Source organism: Nuphar pumila, chromosome 16 (genome assembly GCF_984573655.1).
Source record: "Nuphar pumila chromosome 16, dmNupPumi1.hap1.1, whole genome shotgun sequence".
NCBI lineage: Eukaryota > Viridiplantae > Streptophyta > Magnoliopsida > Nymphaeales > Nymphaeaceae > Nuphar > Nuphar pumila.
This window is the reverse complement of record NC_143264.1, coordinates 47,841,824-47,859,579: the sequence shown is the minus strand read 5'-3', so window position 1 is coordinate 47,859,579 and position 17,756 is coordinate 47,841,824.

The following is a 17,756-nucleotide window of genomic DNA, read 5'->3' as shown; positions in this document are numbered from 1 at the left end:
CTGACCACCTTGGCAGTAAGGTGTTTGCGTCGTGACTTATGTCACGGTAGACGTTTGTGTGTACTTCGCTTGTTCTCTTCGGACGCTTGCGATGATTGGGCTTTGTGCTCCGGTTGCGCGGGCAGAGCGCGACTATACTCCGATAGCGGCGATGTATTTTCCATCCGGATGGGATTGTTTTGACCTCGCTCTCGACACGCTTGGGTGTCGATTTTTGTGATGATTCTACGCCGATGGCCTCTCTATGTGGGTTTTGGCCGCAGTGTGAGGGATGAAATATGCGTATTGGGAAAATACGTATTTCAAGCCCTGGTCGCTCCTCGATCATACAGAGAGCGTCGAATATGCATTTTGAGCCTTGTGCCGCTCAAAATTTGTAGTTAGGGGTACGTTACCTGCCTGTCAACGTATCGTTGCTCACAGCACGATACTCAGGCAGAGTTCTACCTTTGGGGGTTCTTCTTGTTTTGAACATGCAAGATGGCACGTCCTAACACGTGTGGCACTAGCTCAGTTGTCGAGTGTCTTCTTGTTTGTTTCCCATTCGTATATCGATGGATATACGCTGCACCAGGGGCGTGCTTTACACTCGACATGACATACACTTGGAAGGAACAGAACACACTATAGGGTTCGACACTTTTGACCTTTCGAGGTTTTGCGACTCGGTTGGAGTCTACGGGCAATGGCCCGGGTTCGTGAGAAGGTGCTCACATATTCATGTCACCCCAGGCATAAAATAAAATGGTATATTATCGTCTTCACAGGCGGTGTGCTCGTGGTGGCCGTGTAAGGCTGAGCACGTGAATGGGCAGGCCAAGTCCTCGTTTGCGTACCCCGCGGGGACCACGAGGCACGACTACCTCGAGAGGAGGTATGACTTGAAGTGTGAGCCTAAATAAGATAAACCTGTCGCGCCCCATTCACAATTTGGTCACCCAGGGAGAGGGTGAATGGTACAGCCTCGAGTGACGTGTCGTTACTACGACTTGTTCTTTTGAGGAGCCGATGTGCCCTCTGACCTCCAGTCACTCGGAGTTAGGGAGGTCAAGGTCGCCCTCTACAGGGACCTCTACTACTGCAGTAGTACGGATTGCAATCCTTTGCCCCTGTGAAAGGTTTCTCCTGGCTACGTGTCGCTCGCAGGTGGTTTTCTCGTTTTGTAGCATCCCCGGTTACCACATTAGAAATTAAATAACAGACGCCGGGTGCATGTCTCACAGAACTTGAGGGTTTTCCTTCGCGTACCCGAAGGAGGTTAAAAGATGAACATAAAGACTAACCAAACAGACTGACTTACTGTAGTTTCTACTTTAGAGCCGTACACACTTCTGTTCAGTTGCTACCCTCTGTTGGTTGGTTCCTACTCTGTTACTTTAGCTGCTACTTCTGTTGTTCAGTTTTTGTTTTGTTACTTTAGTAGTTGCACTGTTACTTACTTGTAGTTGTACAGTCTTGTGGCACGTGCACCTACCTGACACGCACTGGTACTTTTATTCAAGTGCTTCTAACTGTTCCATCATGCTAGTTATAGTCTTGTACTTAGCACACTTGTAGCATGTTGCTTACCTTCTGCTTTTCCTTAAAAATGATAATGTATGGATGGTTTGTCTCACCAACTCGCAAGAGTACTGACCCCGTTTTATGGGGATACAGGTGACGAGTAGATGCAGCGCAATGCGACGGCGCACAGCAGGAGCCTTGAGACCCACACTTCGCAGCAGATTCTGGCTTCTTCTGGTTTTGGGGTTTGAGGGGTTGTACCTCTCCTTTTTGTGAGACTGTCCCTTTTTGTACCCAGTCTCGTTTTTGTATCATTGTGATTATTGTGGAAATAAAGAATACTTTACTTGTCTACTGTGGTTTGGTTTTCTCACTGTGGCTCGCTCAGACTTGCGACTCTTGCTTTACCCCTGTTTCCCTCCTTTACTTCCGCTAGTTGTTTTTCACTCTGTATATCCTTCAAAAAAAAAAATTTTCCTCAAAAACCAAAGGTTTTTACAAGGTCGGGGTTTGGGGCGTCACAGAGATTGGTATCAGAGCTGCAGTTTATAAGTGTGGTCCAAGACTTCTGCGTGCAACGTTCATCGCACTGTAAGTATGTTTTAGATTATTACTTTTATTTATTCCTTAATGATTTCTGTTGTATTTAGCTTTGCTTGCTTGATTTGTTGCATAACCTGTTAGATGCCTGTTGATTCGAGAAATGAGCGAATGCTCGGAGCTCTTATCGACTTGATTCGAGGCACGGAGGCCCTCGATCAAGCGGTTCAGCAAATCATGCGGAGTGCCCGGATACTTGCACATCCGGCACCTCCTTGTGGGAGATGTGATGAGTATCATGCAGGACAGATTTGTCCTCGTGCCTTGAGCATATGCCCCTACTGTGGCTTTAGGGGGCATATAGAGATCGAGTGTCAGCGCAAGTTGGGCGACGAACTCATAATGGGTAACGTTGAGACCGAGGAGAAAGAGGCTTCTGAGGGCGGTCGGGCACAGTCAGCAGTTGACCCAGTGGGAGATGCACCGGTTGCACCAGGTTCTCCCGAGTACACGCCAGCTTCCTACTCACGCTCTGTCTCTCCCGAGTACACGCCAGCTTCACCTTCGTGGTCTCAGGCAGTGAGTCCTCCTGAGTACACACCTGCTTCTCCTCCTCGTCCGATGCAGAGGCGATACGGAAATCGGAACACCTACCGCAACTACTACACTCGTAGGCAGCGGTGATTGTGTTTGTTCATATGTGAACATGTATGGTTGGAACACTGAGTCAGTGTTCATTTTGTAGACTTGCGTTGTTTGTGTTTTTGTTGCGGAGGTTTATGTATGGTAACTCTGTTATAAAGGGTAATTTTGGCTTGTACTGATGATATGTATGCATTTGCTTTTTGAGTAATGAAGTTATGCTTTGATCTGTCTCATCGCTTACACGTATCTTCTTTTTGCACAAGATGGCTTGGCGCGAGCGTTGCGATCGTATCATGGACACTGTGAGCAACCTAGCTGAGGTTGTGGGCAGGCAGGCTGAGGCCATGCGTGCTATGGGAGAGAACATGCGGACCTCTCAGGAGCGAGAGACTCCGGTTCCTACTCCCCCTCCAGTTCCAGCGACGGTCGTGCCCTACAAACAGTTCATGGCTATGAATCCTCCCTCCTTCGATGGAAAGTCTTCACCTGAGGCAGCCGAGGATTGGGTACGAGAGATCGAGCGGATCTTCCGTGTGCTGCAGGTCAGTGATGACAGGAAAGTGGACTTTGGCTCATATCGGCTCCGGAAGGATGCCGAAAGGTGGTGGGCGACCACCTGGGATGTCAAGTTTGGAGGTGGACCAGTTACGTGGGAGCAGTTCGTGGAGGTCTTCTACGCGGCCTATTTTCCGACCCACGAGCGCAGCCGAAAGATGCAGGAGTTCCTCGACCTTCAGCAAGGGAACTCTACTTTGGCGGACTATATCACGAAGTTCAGAAGCCTGGAGCGCTTCTGCCCTCATCTGTATGTGACCGAGAAGGAGTGAGCGATGAAGTTCGCTCGTGGATTGAAGTTAGCCTTACGCTTGAGAGTGTTCACACGTGCTCCCTCTACTCTAGAGGAAGCCCTGGAGACGGCTACACTTTTGGAGCAGGAGTGGACTGAATCCCAGAAGACCCCGCAGTCCAAAGGAAACCAGCAGCAAGGCCAAAAGAGTTGGCCTAAGAAGCGTTCGTTTCAGTCGAATTCGGGTGGAAAGAAGTCCGCCCCGTCAGCAAAGAGGAACCGCAACAACAACAACCGGCAACGACAGAATCGTCAGCCCCAGCAGCAGCAGAGACAGGTGGTGGCAACATCGGGTTGCCCAAAATGTCGGATGGATCATCCTGGCCGACCGTGTCCCCGGGACCTCGGAGGATGCATCTACTGTGGCAAGATGGGCCACTACATTAAGGACTGTCGGAAGAAGCAGTCCGACGATCTGAGGAGGAACACACCAGGAACATCGCAGCCAGCACCTCAGCGACTTCCTCAGCAGCAGCAGCAGCAGCAGATGTATACGCCGCAGCAATCTTCCCAGCAGAAGACGGGTAACCAGAAGACGGTGGCAGGGCGTGCCTACGCAGCCACTATCGAGCAAGTGACCAAGGGAGAATTGGTCCAAGGTACTATTCCAGTCGCTGGTCATGCAGCTTTTACCTTGTTTGACTGTGGTGCTTCGCATTCTTTCATAGCTTCGAGATTTGCTAGTTCTTTGCCTATATCTGCTGTATTGTTGAATTATCCTTTGGAAGTTTGTACGCCGACTGGTGATCAGTCTTTATGTACTTTGTACATTCCAAGCGTGGAGGTGTCAGTGGCAAGTCAGAACTTGCCAGCTGACTTGATCCTACTAGATATGACAGAGTTTGATGTCATTCTAGGCATGGATTGGTTGTTTGAGTATCATGCTCAAGTCCTTTGCAGAGAAGGCAAGGTGGTGTTATACCCTCTTGATCGTCCAGTTTTGGAGATCAGCCTTGCTCGACCTATTCGAGACAGTCGTATGATTTCATCGTTTAAAGTTCAGAAATATCTGCAGAATGGGGGTACTGCTTTCTTGGTCAGTATCACCCCAGTTGAATCAGTGTTAACCCCTATCGAGGATCTTGATGTAGTTCGGGAGTTCCCCGATGTGTTTCCTGAGGAACTGCCTGGATTACCTCCGAAGCGTGAGATCGAGTTTTGTATTGAGTTGTTACCTGGAACGACTCCGATCTCGAAGGCACCATATCGTATGGCTCCGGCAGAACTCGAGGAACTGAAGCGTCAGTTGGAAGAGTTGATGGAGCAAGGGTTTATCAGAAACAGTGCATCGCTGTGGGGTGCACCTGTTTTGTTCGTAAAGAAGAAAGACGGATCCCTGAGGTTGTGCATTGATTACAGAATGCTCAACCAAGCGACGATTAAGAACAAGTATCCGTTGCCGAGAATAGAAGATCTCTTTGATCAGTTGCAGAGAGCGAAGATATTCTCGAAGATCGACCTCAGATCGGGTTATCATCAACTCCGGATCAGAGAGAAAGATGTCTCGAAGACAGCTTTTCGAACTAGGTACGGGTTGTACGAGTTCGTTGTGATGCCTTTTGGGCTCACGAATGCACCAGCAGCATTCATGGATTTGATGAATCGTATCTTCCGTCCGTTCGTGGATACGTTCGTGATCGTATTCATCGATGACATCTTGATCTACTCAGAGACCCCTGAGCAGCACCGAGAGCATCTGCGTATTGTGTTGGGAGTACTTCGAGAGCACAGATTGTTCGCCAAGTTCTCCAAGTGCGAGTTTTGGCTTCGACGAGTCATGTTTTTGGGTCATGTGATATCCAGTGATGGTGTGTCAGTTGATCCAGCGAAGGTCGAAGCAGTGTTGGACTGGAAGCAGCCTCAGTCTGTTACAGATATCCGCAGTTTTCTCGAGCTAGCTGGTTACTACCGGCGTTTCATACAGGACTTCTCCAGGATTGCGCTTCCTTTGACGAAGCTTCTGCGTAAGGGAGTCAAGTTCGAATGGACTGACTCTTGCGAAGAGAGTTTTCAGATCCTGAAGACGAAGCTGACTACCTCTCCGGTGTTAGCCTTACCTTCTGGCAGAGGCGGTTTTGTGGTGTACACAGACGCCTCGGGTACCGGACTGGGATGCGTGCTCATGCAGCACGGTCGTGTTATTGCGTATGCTTCGCGGCAGCTGAAGATTCACGAGAGAAATTACCCGACTCATGACTTGGAGTTGGCGGCGGTAGTGTTCGCCTTGAAGTCCTGGCGACACTATCTGTACGGAGATACATTTGAGGTCTTTTCTGACCACAAGAGTCTCAAGTATTTGTTTTCCCAGAAGGAATTGAATATGAGACAGCGTCGTTGGCTCGAGTTTATCAAGGATTATGAGTTTACGTTGTCTTATCACCCTGGTAAGGCGAACGTCGTTGCAGATGCGCTTAGTCGCAAATCGAGCAGTGTTCTGGCTAGTCTAGTGTGGAGCCAGAGGTTGATCGAAGATTTCGTGGCTTGGAAGCCATTCGCGATCGGAGGCGGATCGATCAGATTGTCTGGGTTGGCCATTCGATCAGAATTCTTGCCTAAGGTTATCGAGGCACAGAAGCGAAACGCTCAATATCAGAAGTTTGTCGACCGAGCTCGTGAAGAGGGCTCAGTCTTTCGTGTTGATGATAGCGGTTGTATCCGCATGAAGGATCGACTTTGGGTGCCAAATGACCCCGAGTTGAGAAAGGAGATTCTTGATGAGGCACATCTGTCGAAGTACACCGTCCATCCTGATGGTACTAAGATGTTTAAGGACCTTCAGCGAAGGTATTGGTGGAACGGGATGAAGCGTGAAGTAGCGGCGTATGTATCGAGGTGTTTGACTTGTCAGCAAATCAAGATCGAGCACCAACGTCCCGGTGGCACCATGCAGAGGATTGAGATTCCTCAGTGGAAATGGGAGGATATCACGATGGATTTCGTGGTAGGGTTACCGCGAACCAGGCGAAAGCACGATGCGATATGGGTGATTGTGGACAGACTCACCAAGTCTGCTCACTTCTTACCCATCCGGATCAGTCAGCCGCTTGAGAGCTTAGCAGACTTGTATATCCGAGAGATTGTACGGCTACATGGTGTACCTACGTCAATCATTTCGGACCGTGATCCCAGATTCACGTCGCGATTGTGGGGACAATTGCAGTCAGCCTTGGGAACGAAGTTGAAGTTCAGTACCGCCTTTCACCCTCAGACTGATGGCCAGTCAGAGAGAACGATTCAGACGTTAGAAGATATGTTGCGGGCTTGTATGCTCGACTGGAAGGGTGAATGGGATTCACACTTGTGTTTGGTCGAATTTGCCTACAACAATAGTTATCATGCTAGTATCGGTATGGCCCCGTACGAGGCTTTGTATGGGAGACCTTGCCGATCACCTTCATATTGGGACGATATCAGCGATCGATCCAGCGAATCACCGATTGTTCTTCAGCACTACACTCAGCAAGTGCAGAAGATTCGAGAACGTCTGAAGGCAGCCCAGGACAGACAGAAGAGTTACGCCGATAAGAGGCGGCGAGAGTTACAGTTTGATGTCGATGACATGGTTTTTGTGAAGGTATCCCCGACGAAGAGCGTCTTTCGTTTCGGAAAGAAAGGAAAGTTGAGTCCTAGATACGTTGGGCCGTTCAGGATCCTTGAGAGGATCGGTGGAGCAGCCTATCGGATTGAGCTACCACAGCAGTATGCTCAAATTCATAATGTTTTTCACGTGTCGATGCTGAGGAAGTATGTTCCGGACCCATCGCACGTTATCCGATACGAAGAAGTCGAAGTGCAAGAGGACTTAACTATGGCCGAGAGACCTGTTGAGATCGTCGATCGTCGCGACCAAGTTCTGCGTACCAAGACCATTCCGCTGGTTAAGGTACGGTGGCAACACCATGGCATTGAAGAATGCACATGGGAGCCAGAGTCCAGCATGAGGAAGAAATACCCTGATCTTTTTGTAGCCTAGCGTTCGTGATTTCGCGGACGAAATCCCTTTTTAGGAGGGAAGGATGTAAGCCCCACTATTTTTTCTGAAGAATTTTAAATGATATATACTTCATTGTTGGAAAATTCCTTGTTCGGCACGAGCATTGCCCATGAATCTGGCAAATTATCGCCTTCTGAGGCTCTGAATCGCGTAGATTCGCTCTACGAGGCGATTCGGGGCAAACCGCGAGGAATCAAACCCCAATATTTGTAGATTTGACTTATATTATATTCATTTGGGTTCGCTCCAAATTTGGAGCCTAAACGAGAAAAATTTCTCGTTATTTCTTTGAGATTGCTGAAAAAGGGTATATCGGTAATTTTGAGTTATACCGAGGCCCAATTTCATTGAAATTGGGAAATTAAACATACTTTATTATAATTTAAACTTTAATTCATGAGATGTAATTTAAAATTTTGGTTTTTAAATTAATTTAATCATGTTCATTTAAATAATGAAGTGAATTGGGTTTTTCATAAAGCGAATTGCAATTTTCGTAAAATCTAAAAGTATATTGTAAAACATAAAAGTGGGTTTTCAAAATATTTTGTATGGAGGATTGTCTTGGGCATTTTTAAAAGTGGTTGGCATGGGCTCCACCTCAGCCCATGCCATTTTGAGGAGTTATGAAAATAAATTTACAAAAAAAAAAACTCCTTTTAATAGGCAATTTTGAAAAGTTTGTAAAAAACCAAAAGTTGAGGCCTTGTTTTGGGATTTCAAAAAGTGGGTGGGCATAGGCCCACGACTTTTTGGGCTGGAATCCCCCTAGGGGGTAGCCCCTAACCCCCCCCCCCCCCCCCCCCCCCCATTTATTTAAAAAAAAAAAAAAGTTTTGAATTTGAAAAAAACGTATATTTTGGCTTGAGGGTTGGCTTTGAAAAGTCAAAGCCAACCACTCCCCTTGATTCAAGGGGAGTGGTTGGGGGCCAGCCCCTTGACCCTCCCATTTGACCCCATAGGATCTAGAGAGGGTATTATGGAGGACCCTCCATCCCCCTTTTTCCTCTCCCCACCCTCCATCTCTACCTACCCCACCCTCTTTCTATTTAACCAAGAGAAAGAGAGGAGAGAGAAAGAGCTGACCCCTTTCTCTTTCCCTCTCTCTTTCTTCCCTTCCTCTCTTCTCCCTTCCTCCCTCACGTAGCAGACTGGTGGCTCCCCTCCAGCTGAGAAGCAGCTCCTCCTTCCCAAGGTGAGTAAAAACTTTACTCTTTACATTTCGTTTCTAATTGTTTGAGCATGGGTTACATGCCCTTGGACGAACCGGGATGCACTTGCAAAGTGCATACCGGATCGTCATGGCTTCGAGCCATTGTATGCTCGACGGAAAAGCACGAGTTTCCATGTTTCTATTTGATGTTATACACGTTCTATTAGGCCTGAATTACATTTTGTTGCAAAAAAAAAAACGCTACTTTTTCTCGTTTTTTTTGGGTTGACAGGGAACCCTCCGGTAAAACGAGCATATCTCCCTGGATATGCGTCGGATCGGAAAGTTCTTGGGCATTTCGGAAAGCTCAGACGAAGCTGCACCACTTTGTAGTTGTCTACTTTGGATGATTCGGCATGGAGGGCTGACGAAAAACCTCGTCTTTAGCTGACAGGTTTCTGCATCAGCAACCCAGGAACGTCCCGAGGGATGCCTGGTTCTTCGGCGATATCTCCTGGACCGTATATCAGAACGGGAATATCTTGGTTGATTTTGAGAGCTGACAAAACTCTCTATGAGTTCCGTGTTTAGCATTTTGGCCGGAGCAGCCTGTAGACTGCCGGAAACCGGCAGCCTTTCGGCTGCACATTTTGGAATATATATAGTTATATATATATATATATAAGTATATATTTTGGGGTGTTCGGGTTGCGTGGGAAGGGCTACAGCCCTGGTTCGAATCTCTACAAGACTCGAACCAGAGGGCTGCGTAGCCCGTTCTTTCCCCCTTCCTTGGTCCACCAAATGGCAGCACGGAACTGGGTGCCCTTGGCACCCGGGTTTTTTTTTTTTTTCTCCTTGGTGCACCCACTTGGTGGGGTGCCGGCCAATGTATGGCCTGGTCTGGACCCACGGTAGGGTCAGACCAGGAGCCACAGACCTTAGGTCTGTGGCTGGCCATTAGTCTGTGGCCTTGTACAGTCTGGACCTGCATGGTCCAGACCATGAAGGCTGGTCGGCACCGACCTGCAGGGTGACAGCACCATTGGCGCACCTTTGGGTGCGGGTGCAGCCTGGTCTGGACTCTTCTAGGAGACCAACCAAGAGCCTGGGCTCAGCACACGCCCAGTGTGCTGCCCTGCCCCTTCTTGGGTTCGGTAGGGACTGGTCCCATAGGGCCCAGACCCCGCCCCCTTGTTGGCCCGCCTAGTCGGGTGTTCTGGGCTAGCCACACCCCACGCGGGTGTGGGCTTAGCCCAGCACCCTGGTCCGAACCCCCTGGGTTCAAACCAGGGGCCCTCCTGTTAACCTAGCTGGGTCTGGTCCTTGTTGGACTAGACCTACAGGGTGGACTAGGCCCAGCCCTTTTGGGCCTAGCATCGCCGGAGCCACTGTGGGACTCCCTTGTTGTTTCGCCGGGTGCGGGAGCACCCGGGTGAGCTCAGTACCTGCGAAACCAGTGCCGCAGCCCAGCAGCACTTGGTCTGCACGTAGGGTGCAGACCAAGACGGTTGTGGGCCCAGTGGTCCGTCAGTGGCAGGCCCTACATAGGCCTTGCCTCTTTTTCCCTTGGCGCCAAGACCGGCGTCAAGCGCTAAGGCAATCGGTAGCTTCGCTACCTTTGGGCAGCCTTGAGCTGGACCCGGGCTCCTGTTCGGAGTTGTTAGCAGACTCGGTACGGGTGCCCGTGTCACCCATGAAGTTCCCGCGAAGGTCCGATGGCAGCACCCGTTTCTCGCGTCGCCGCCAAGCGAAACTAGTTTGTTAAGGGGATAATGTTTATTGTCGTGGTGGTCGCATGCTTCGCATGCTCACACCCCACTGACCACCTTGGAAGTAAGGTGTTTGCGTCGTGACTTATGTCACGGTACACGTTTGTGTGTACTTCGCTTGTTCTCTTCGGACGCTTGCGATGATTGGGCTTTGTGCTCCGGTTGCGCGGGCAGAGCGCGACTATACTCCGATAACGGCGATGTATTTTCCATCCGGATGGGATTGTTTTGACCTCGCTCTCGACACGCTTGGGTGTCGATTTTTGTGATGATTCTACGCCGATGGCCTCTCTACGTGGGTTTTGGCCGCAGTGTGAGGGATGAAATATGCGTATTGGGAAAATACGTATTTCAAGCCCTGGTCGCTCCTCGATCATACAGAGAGCGTCGAATATGCATTTTGAGCCTTGTGCCGCTCAAAATTTGTAGTTAGGGGTACGTTACCTGCCTGTCAACGTATCGTTGCTCACAGCACGATACTCAGGCAGAGTTCTACCTTTGGGGGTTCTTCTTGTTTTGAACATGCAAGATGGCACGTCCTAACACGTGTGGCACTAGCTCAGTTGTCGAGTGTCTTCTTGTTTGTTTCCCATTCGTATATCGATGGATATATGCTGCACCAGGGGCGTGCTTTACACTCGACATGACATACACTTGGAAGGAACAGAACACACTATAGGGTTCGACACTTTTGACCTTTCGAGGTTTTGCGACTCGGTTGGAGTCTACGGGCAATGGCCCGGGTTCGTGAGAAGGTGCTCACATATTCGTGTCACCCCAGGCATAAAATAAAATGGTATATTATCGTCTTCACAGGCGGTGTGCTCGTGGTGGCCGTGTAAGGCTGAGCACGTGAATGGGCAGGCCAAGTCCTCGTTTGCGTACCCCGCGGGGACCACGAGGCACGACTACCTCGAGAGGAGGTATGACTTGAAGTGTGAGCCTAAATAAGATAAACCTGCCGCGCCCCATTCACAATTTGGTCACCCAGGGAGAGGGTGAATGGTACAGCCCCGAGTGACGTGTCGTTACTACGACTTGTTCTTTTGAGGAGCCGATGTGCCCTCTGACCTCCAGTCACTCGGAGTTAGGGAGGTCAAGGTCGCCCTCTACAGGGACCTCTACTATTGCAGTAGTACGGATTGCAATCCTTTGCCCCTGCGAAAGGTTTCTCCTGGCTGCGTGTCGCCCGCAGGTGGTTTTCTCGTTTTGTAGTATCCCCGGTTACCACATTAGAAATTAAATAACAGACGCCGGGTGCATGTCTCACAGAACTTGAGGGTTTTCCTTCGCGTACCCGAAGGAGGTTAAAAGATGAACATAAAGACTAACCAAACAGACTGACTTACTATAGTTTCTACTTTAGAGCCGTACACACTTCTGTTCAGTTGCTACCCTCTGTTGGTTGGTTCCTACTCTGTTACTTTAGCTGCTACTTCTGTTGTTCAGTTTCTGTTTTGTTACTTTAGTAGTTGCACTGTTACTTACTTGTAGTTGTACAGTCTTGTGGCACGTGCACCTACCTGACACGCACTGGTACTTTTATTCAAGTGCTTCTAACTGTTCCATCATGCTAGTTATAGTCTTGTACTTAGCACACTTGTAGCATGTTGCTTACCTTCTGCTTTTCCTTAAAAATGATAATGTATGGATGGTTTGTCTCACCAACTCGCAAGAGTACTGACCCCGTTTTATGGGGATACAGGTGACGAGTAGATGCAGCGCAATGCGACGGCGCACAGCAGGAGCCTTGAGACCCACACTTCGCAGCAGATTCTGGCTTCTTCTGGTTTTGGGGTTTGAGGGGTTGTACCTCTCCTTTTTGTGAGACTGTCCCTTTTTGTACCCAGTCTCGTTTTTGTATCATTGTGATTATTGTGGAAATAAAGAATACTTTACTTGTCTACTGTGGTTTGGTTTTCTCACTGTGGCTCGCTCAGACTTGCGACTCTTGCTTTACCCCTGTTTCCCTCCTTTACTTCCGCTAGTTGTTTTTCACTCTGTATATCCTTCAAAAAAAAAATTTCCTCAAAAACCAAAGGTTTTTACAAGGTCGGGGTTTGGGGCGTCACAACCTTGTATGTAAGTTATCCTTAGCTTCCTCTTTTTTCTTGATAGATATCATTCTCTTCCTCTTGGAAGCAACTAATTCAACTTATAGTTGCTCAATACAAGACTGGAAATCAATGCCACATTGGGTGAAAAAACAATGGACTCCAAGGGCAAAAAAGAGCCTGGGGAGCATCTACACACACCAAAGGAAATGAGTTATCAAATTATAGGGCATGCTCACTTTGCCCCAAATGAGAATAGTTCTCAGAATGGTGAGAGAACAATTCTCATTTGAGGTGCAATGAAGGTCCGATGAAGGTCGACGATGCGGTGGAGGTCCGGTGATGGTGCCAACAGCGGTGGCCGACGGAGCGACGAAGGTCCGATGACATGTCAACCATATGACGATAGTGGTTGCAGGTCGCTGACCAGATTCAGGCCGAAGGAAGGCCTTCGAAGAGAGACAGAGAGAGGAGTCGGCGTCGACGAAGGCGAAGGCAAAGGCGAAGGCGTCGGCTTCATAAGGGAAAGTTGGGAGGATTAGGGCAAAGAAAATTTGCCCTAATCCTCCTCCCCTTAGTCATTTTCATCGGGCATTTTTTTATCCAAAAAATGGACAAAAATGGCCTTAGGTGCATTGACCACACCTAGGGTCCCATTGACTGCATTGGGTGCCGCACTTGCACGCACACTCGCATCGCATCACATCGACACGGGTGTGGCACTCAGTTTGCTGAGTCTCTGTGACTTAGTCAGTTACCATGTTAACCAAAGCATTCTTCACTTTCTTAATCATTTTTATCATCACAATGATGAACGCAAAACATGTTTCAGCGACCTTCAACAATTTCAGGTCAGAATGCCTATTAAATATAGCATTAGCATGATGGTGGTTGACAACAAAATTCCTAATGCTTTTAACATTTTTTTCTAATTCCTCAATTCATGAACATAGAGCATATGCTAGTGAATTTTCTTCTTCTTTGGGGTTGCAGATGCTTTTGAGGGTCAGATTCAAGTTGTACGCTACACAAAGAGTCTAAAAAATATGAGGATATTCACTCTCTAAACTCAATGTTGCACTTTTACAAACTTGAGTGTTGTCTGTGATCATTTGCACTACTTTCTGATCACCCACTTCTTTTATTACTTCTATAAGCAACCCCTTCAAATACTCAATATTTTTATATTGCCCATATGCATCAACTGCTTTCAAGAATACTGGGTCACTAAGCGAAAAAGCAATGAAATTAATCAGTGGACGCCTTTGAATATTTGTCCACCCATCAGAAACAATGAAAACTCTATTTTGTTCTTATGAATATTTCTTAATCTCTAGCAATCTCTCAACATTTGCCCTATCTTCTGCAAGAAGTGTGGTTCATAGTTTTTCTGTACTTGGAGGTACATAGTCACTCAAATTACAATTTGCCAAAGAAGTAACTAAGTCATTCCAATAAGGATTTCTAACTGCATTAAATGGAAGTAAACTAGAATAAAAAACACTCCCTACTTTTCTATCCATTTCCTCCCTTCCATATGTATTGAATAATGCTTGTATCGTTACTTTTCCTCTACCTCGTATATCCACTTTTCTTTTTTTTAGCATCTTCTTGGTGGTTTAAAAAGAGTACACTAATTGCACATGAATCACTCATTGTCTTCCTCTTCTTATATTCATCTTGTATTTTCTTGTATTGCCTTCGCATTGCCTCGTCAACTCTTCTGCATCCTGAAATGCCATGTCCTTGTATCTTCAACAAATGAACTTTGAGTCTTATATAAAATCCAACAAAATCTCTTTCACAAAGCTTGCATCGAAATCTCCTGATTCCACCACCTCCTTCAGTTTTTACAAGCTTATCCATATATGCCTATAGTGGCCCTTCATTAACATATGTTGCAGCTAACAAACTTGAATCAATACTCCCACTATAACTACCAGCAGCACTAGCAGCAGAACTCACATGTAGGGATAAAGATGACGCAAGTCCTTTCTCTTTATATGTTATTTTTGTCCTGAAAATAAAAAATTTTATTATATTAAAATCAATTATGCACATAATCAAGATTGAAAATATTAAGTGTAAGGTCAATAACATATACAGTAGTAGACTAGTAGTAGTACTTCACATATAAGTAAATACCAAAAGGTATGAAAAAAATATATAACAATAACATTAATGCAACTTGATCTAAGTATTTAACTAGTAACAAAATTTTAACAAATTTTAGGCAGTAGACTAGTTTAGCTAGTAACAATAACAAATTTTAAAAATATCTAAGTATTTAACAATAACAATAGTAGACTAGTAGTAAGTTAGTAATAAAAATATGAGCATTCAACCAAATTTTAAGTAACAAAATCAATAATAACAATCAAATTACCCAACATCAAGTCATCAACAAATAATACACATTATAAGCAACCATATGTCATAAGAAAAACTCAGTTCAGCTTGACTAGTTTTATGAAATAGATTTTTAAAGGGTATTTTTGATAAAAACAGTTTGTGAAAGTCAGACACCAAATACTAAAAATCGACTCACACTAGTGGTGGAGTTTGGGTCGAACTCAAGGAATGGGTTTAATCACTTTTGTACCCCACGCAAAACAAAGTTTGTTGCCTTTCAATAAAATAAAAGAATCATTAACTACTTAACTAATTACAAGAGTTACCCTCTGTAGAGGGCTTAAAAAATAAAATGGATTTATTACAGCCCAATTAATAAAATGGCCCTCTGGTCCTAAAAAAAATAAAACTAAAGAAAAACAAAAAATTGCAGAGCTTCTTTTCCAAGCGCTCTAGCCTTCTTCTCGTAATGCATGCACGATTCCTCGCTATTACGCTTTTACTCTTAAATGTGAGCCCTCCTGCGAAACACAAAACAAAGCAACTACAAGACACAAATTCTACAAACAAAATAAAGGTTAGTAACAAATAAACAGATAAAAATGTGAGTTAACATTAACTAAATTAAAACTATGGATTTAACCAACTACTATAATGCAATTCAAGAAAACATTAACTCTGACTAATTCTAATAAGCTAACAAATCAAATCTTAACTAATAAACCATTCAATATTAGTTTACCCACCTAACTACAAATTGTTACCTATGACTAGCTAGTTAATGTCATGCAACAATGTAAAGATATTATATCCTAAACTAAGTTAAATACTTGGCTAAATAACTAACACTGAAAGATTAACGTAGCTAGTTGAAGTTCTAATATCAGGCTAACTATTAATTGCCAAAAGGAATTAAACGAAGTCTAAACTATTAGCTAAAATATTCTAAAACAACTCTACCTAATTACTGACGCAACTGAGTATAATATTGGTAGACCGGAGACTGCCCAGCGTCGTGGATGAAGCTGGCTCAGCAATCACGCTGAATGGCTTACGTGATCTGTCTGGTAAAGATTATTTGCTGCACAAACTGCATGTGCTCACCTTGAATTTGATAGAGAGGACGTGATTCCAAAAGCACGGTAAACCCAATCAAATATAAGTTGCGTATTCACTCTAATGACATGTGTAATATGATCTATCGATTGATCTGCTCGTCACGCGTATCATTAAGGTGCACATATGACAGATTTCAAAAAAAAATTATTTAACGCTGGTCATTTGCCGGTATACAACCAAACCGACCTACATGAATGGGATCTCGTGCAGGTCTGTTTGCTGGCTTTTAAAAAAAAAAAAAAAACTTAACTATAGGTTGCGTTTTCTAAAAAAATGATTATTAACCAGAATAAACAAAATACATAAAAAAACTATTCTATGACGCAACGTTTTCTACTCTAACATGTAGAAAATAAAAAAATTGAAATCAAACTACCCTAGATAAACCAATGATGCTGAAAATATAATGTGATGCATGTAGTATATCTAGTGAGTAAAGAGATGGGGAAGAAGATGTTAGAACTTGAGTTTGCACCAAACCTGATCTTCAACAGAGGAAAGAGAGAGAAGAAAAAGGTAGAAGAAGAAGAATACACAGAGACATTGGGGCTGCACATGTTCATGATTTCTCTTAATGTTTTCGTGACCTGGTCTAATATATTTATGTATTAGGTTACAAGGTAATTCAGTTATGGACATGATTGTCCTACAACAAAAGACAATATTACAGTTGTGCCCTAGTAAGCACGTCAATACGCAATCCCAGTTTGGGTCTAGATCAGACCCAAACTGGTCCAGCACTACACGACACTTAATACCCTCCCCAAGTTGTGTATGGTCTTGAACCATGGACAACTTGTTCTTCAAGAACCAAAATCTGTTTTTTGTCAAACCCTTTGTAAATAAATTTGCCACCCGGTCTTTCGTAGAAATAAAATGAGGCTCAATCTCTTTGTCTTCAACCTTCTGTCGAATGAAATGTTGATCTATCTCAATATGTTTTGTCTTACTGTGGAAAATAGGATTAAAATATATTTTAATGGCACTTTGATTATCACAAAATAAAATAGATTGCGAGATTTGTTCCTCCAATTCATTCAACAAATGTCTTGTCCAAGTAGCTTCAGCAGTTGCAGCAGTCATTGATAGATATTCAACCTTAGTACTTGATCTAGATACTGCCTTTTGTTTCCTACTGCTACAGGATACTAGGTTTTCCCCAAGAAAGATGCAATATCCAAAAACCGACCTTCTTTCATCAAGATCTTCTGCCCAGTCCGCATCACTATAGACCGTGACATCATGCATGTCTCCTCTTTTCCAACTTTTCTTATATACCAACCCATCTCGAACGGTATCTTTTAAATACCTCAACACTCTCTTGACTGCATCCATGTGCCATGTTCGCGGCTCATGCATGAACTGCGACACTTGATTGACAAAATAAACAATGTTAGGGTGAGTAAAGGTAAGATATTGAAGCATACCGACTACACTTCGATATCTTGTAGGATTTGGGTACAAATCTCCATTCTGTGAACTGAGTTTTTGATGTAAGACACTCGATGTAGACAAAGGCTTGCAATCTTGCATACCAAATTTCTTCAATAAATCTAGTGTGTATTTATGTTGTGTCAATGTCAGGTAACTATCCTTCTTGTCTACCTCGACGTCAAGAAAATAACACAAATCTTCTAAATCTTTCATCTTAAACCTTTGACTTAATAGTCTTTTTGTTTCTTCTCTAACGCTCCAAAATTTTTAACCTTATTATAGTTCAAATATTGAAATTTTGAAACCATTTTTTTATATATAAATATAAGTAAATCAGATCTTA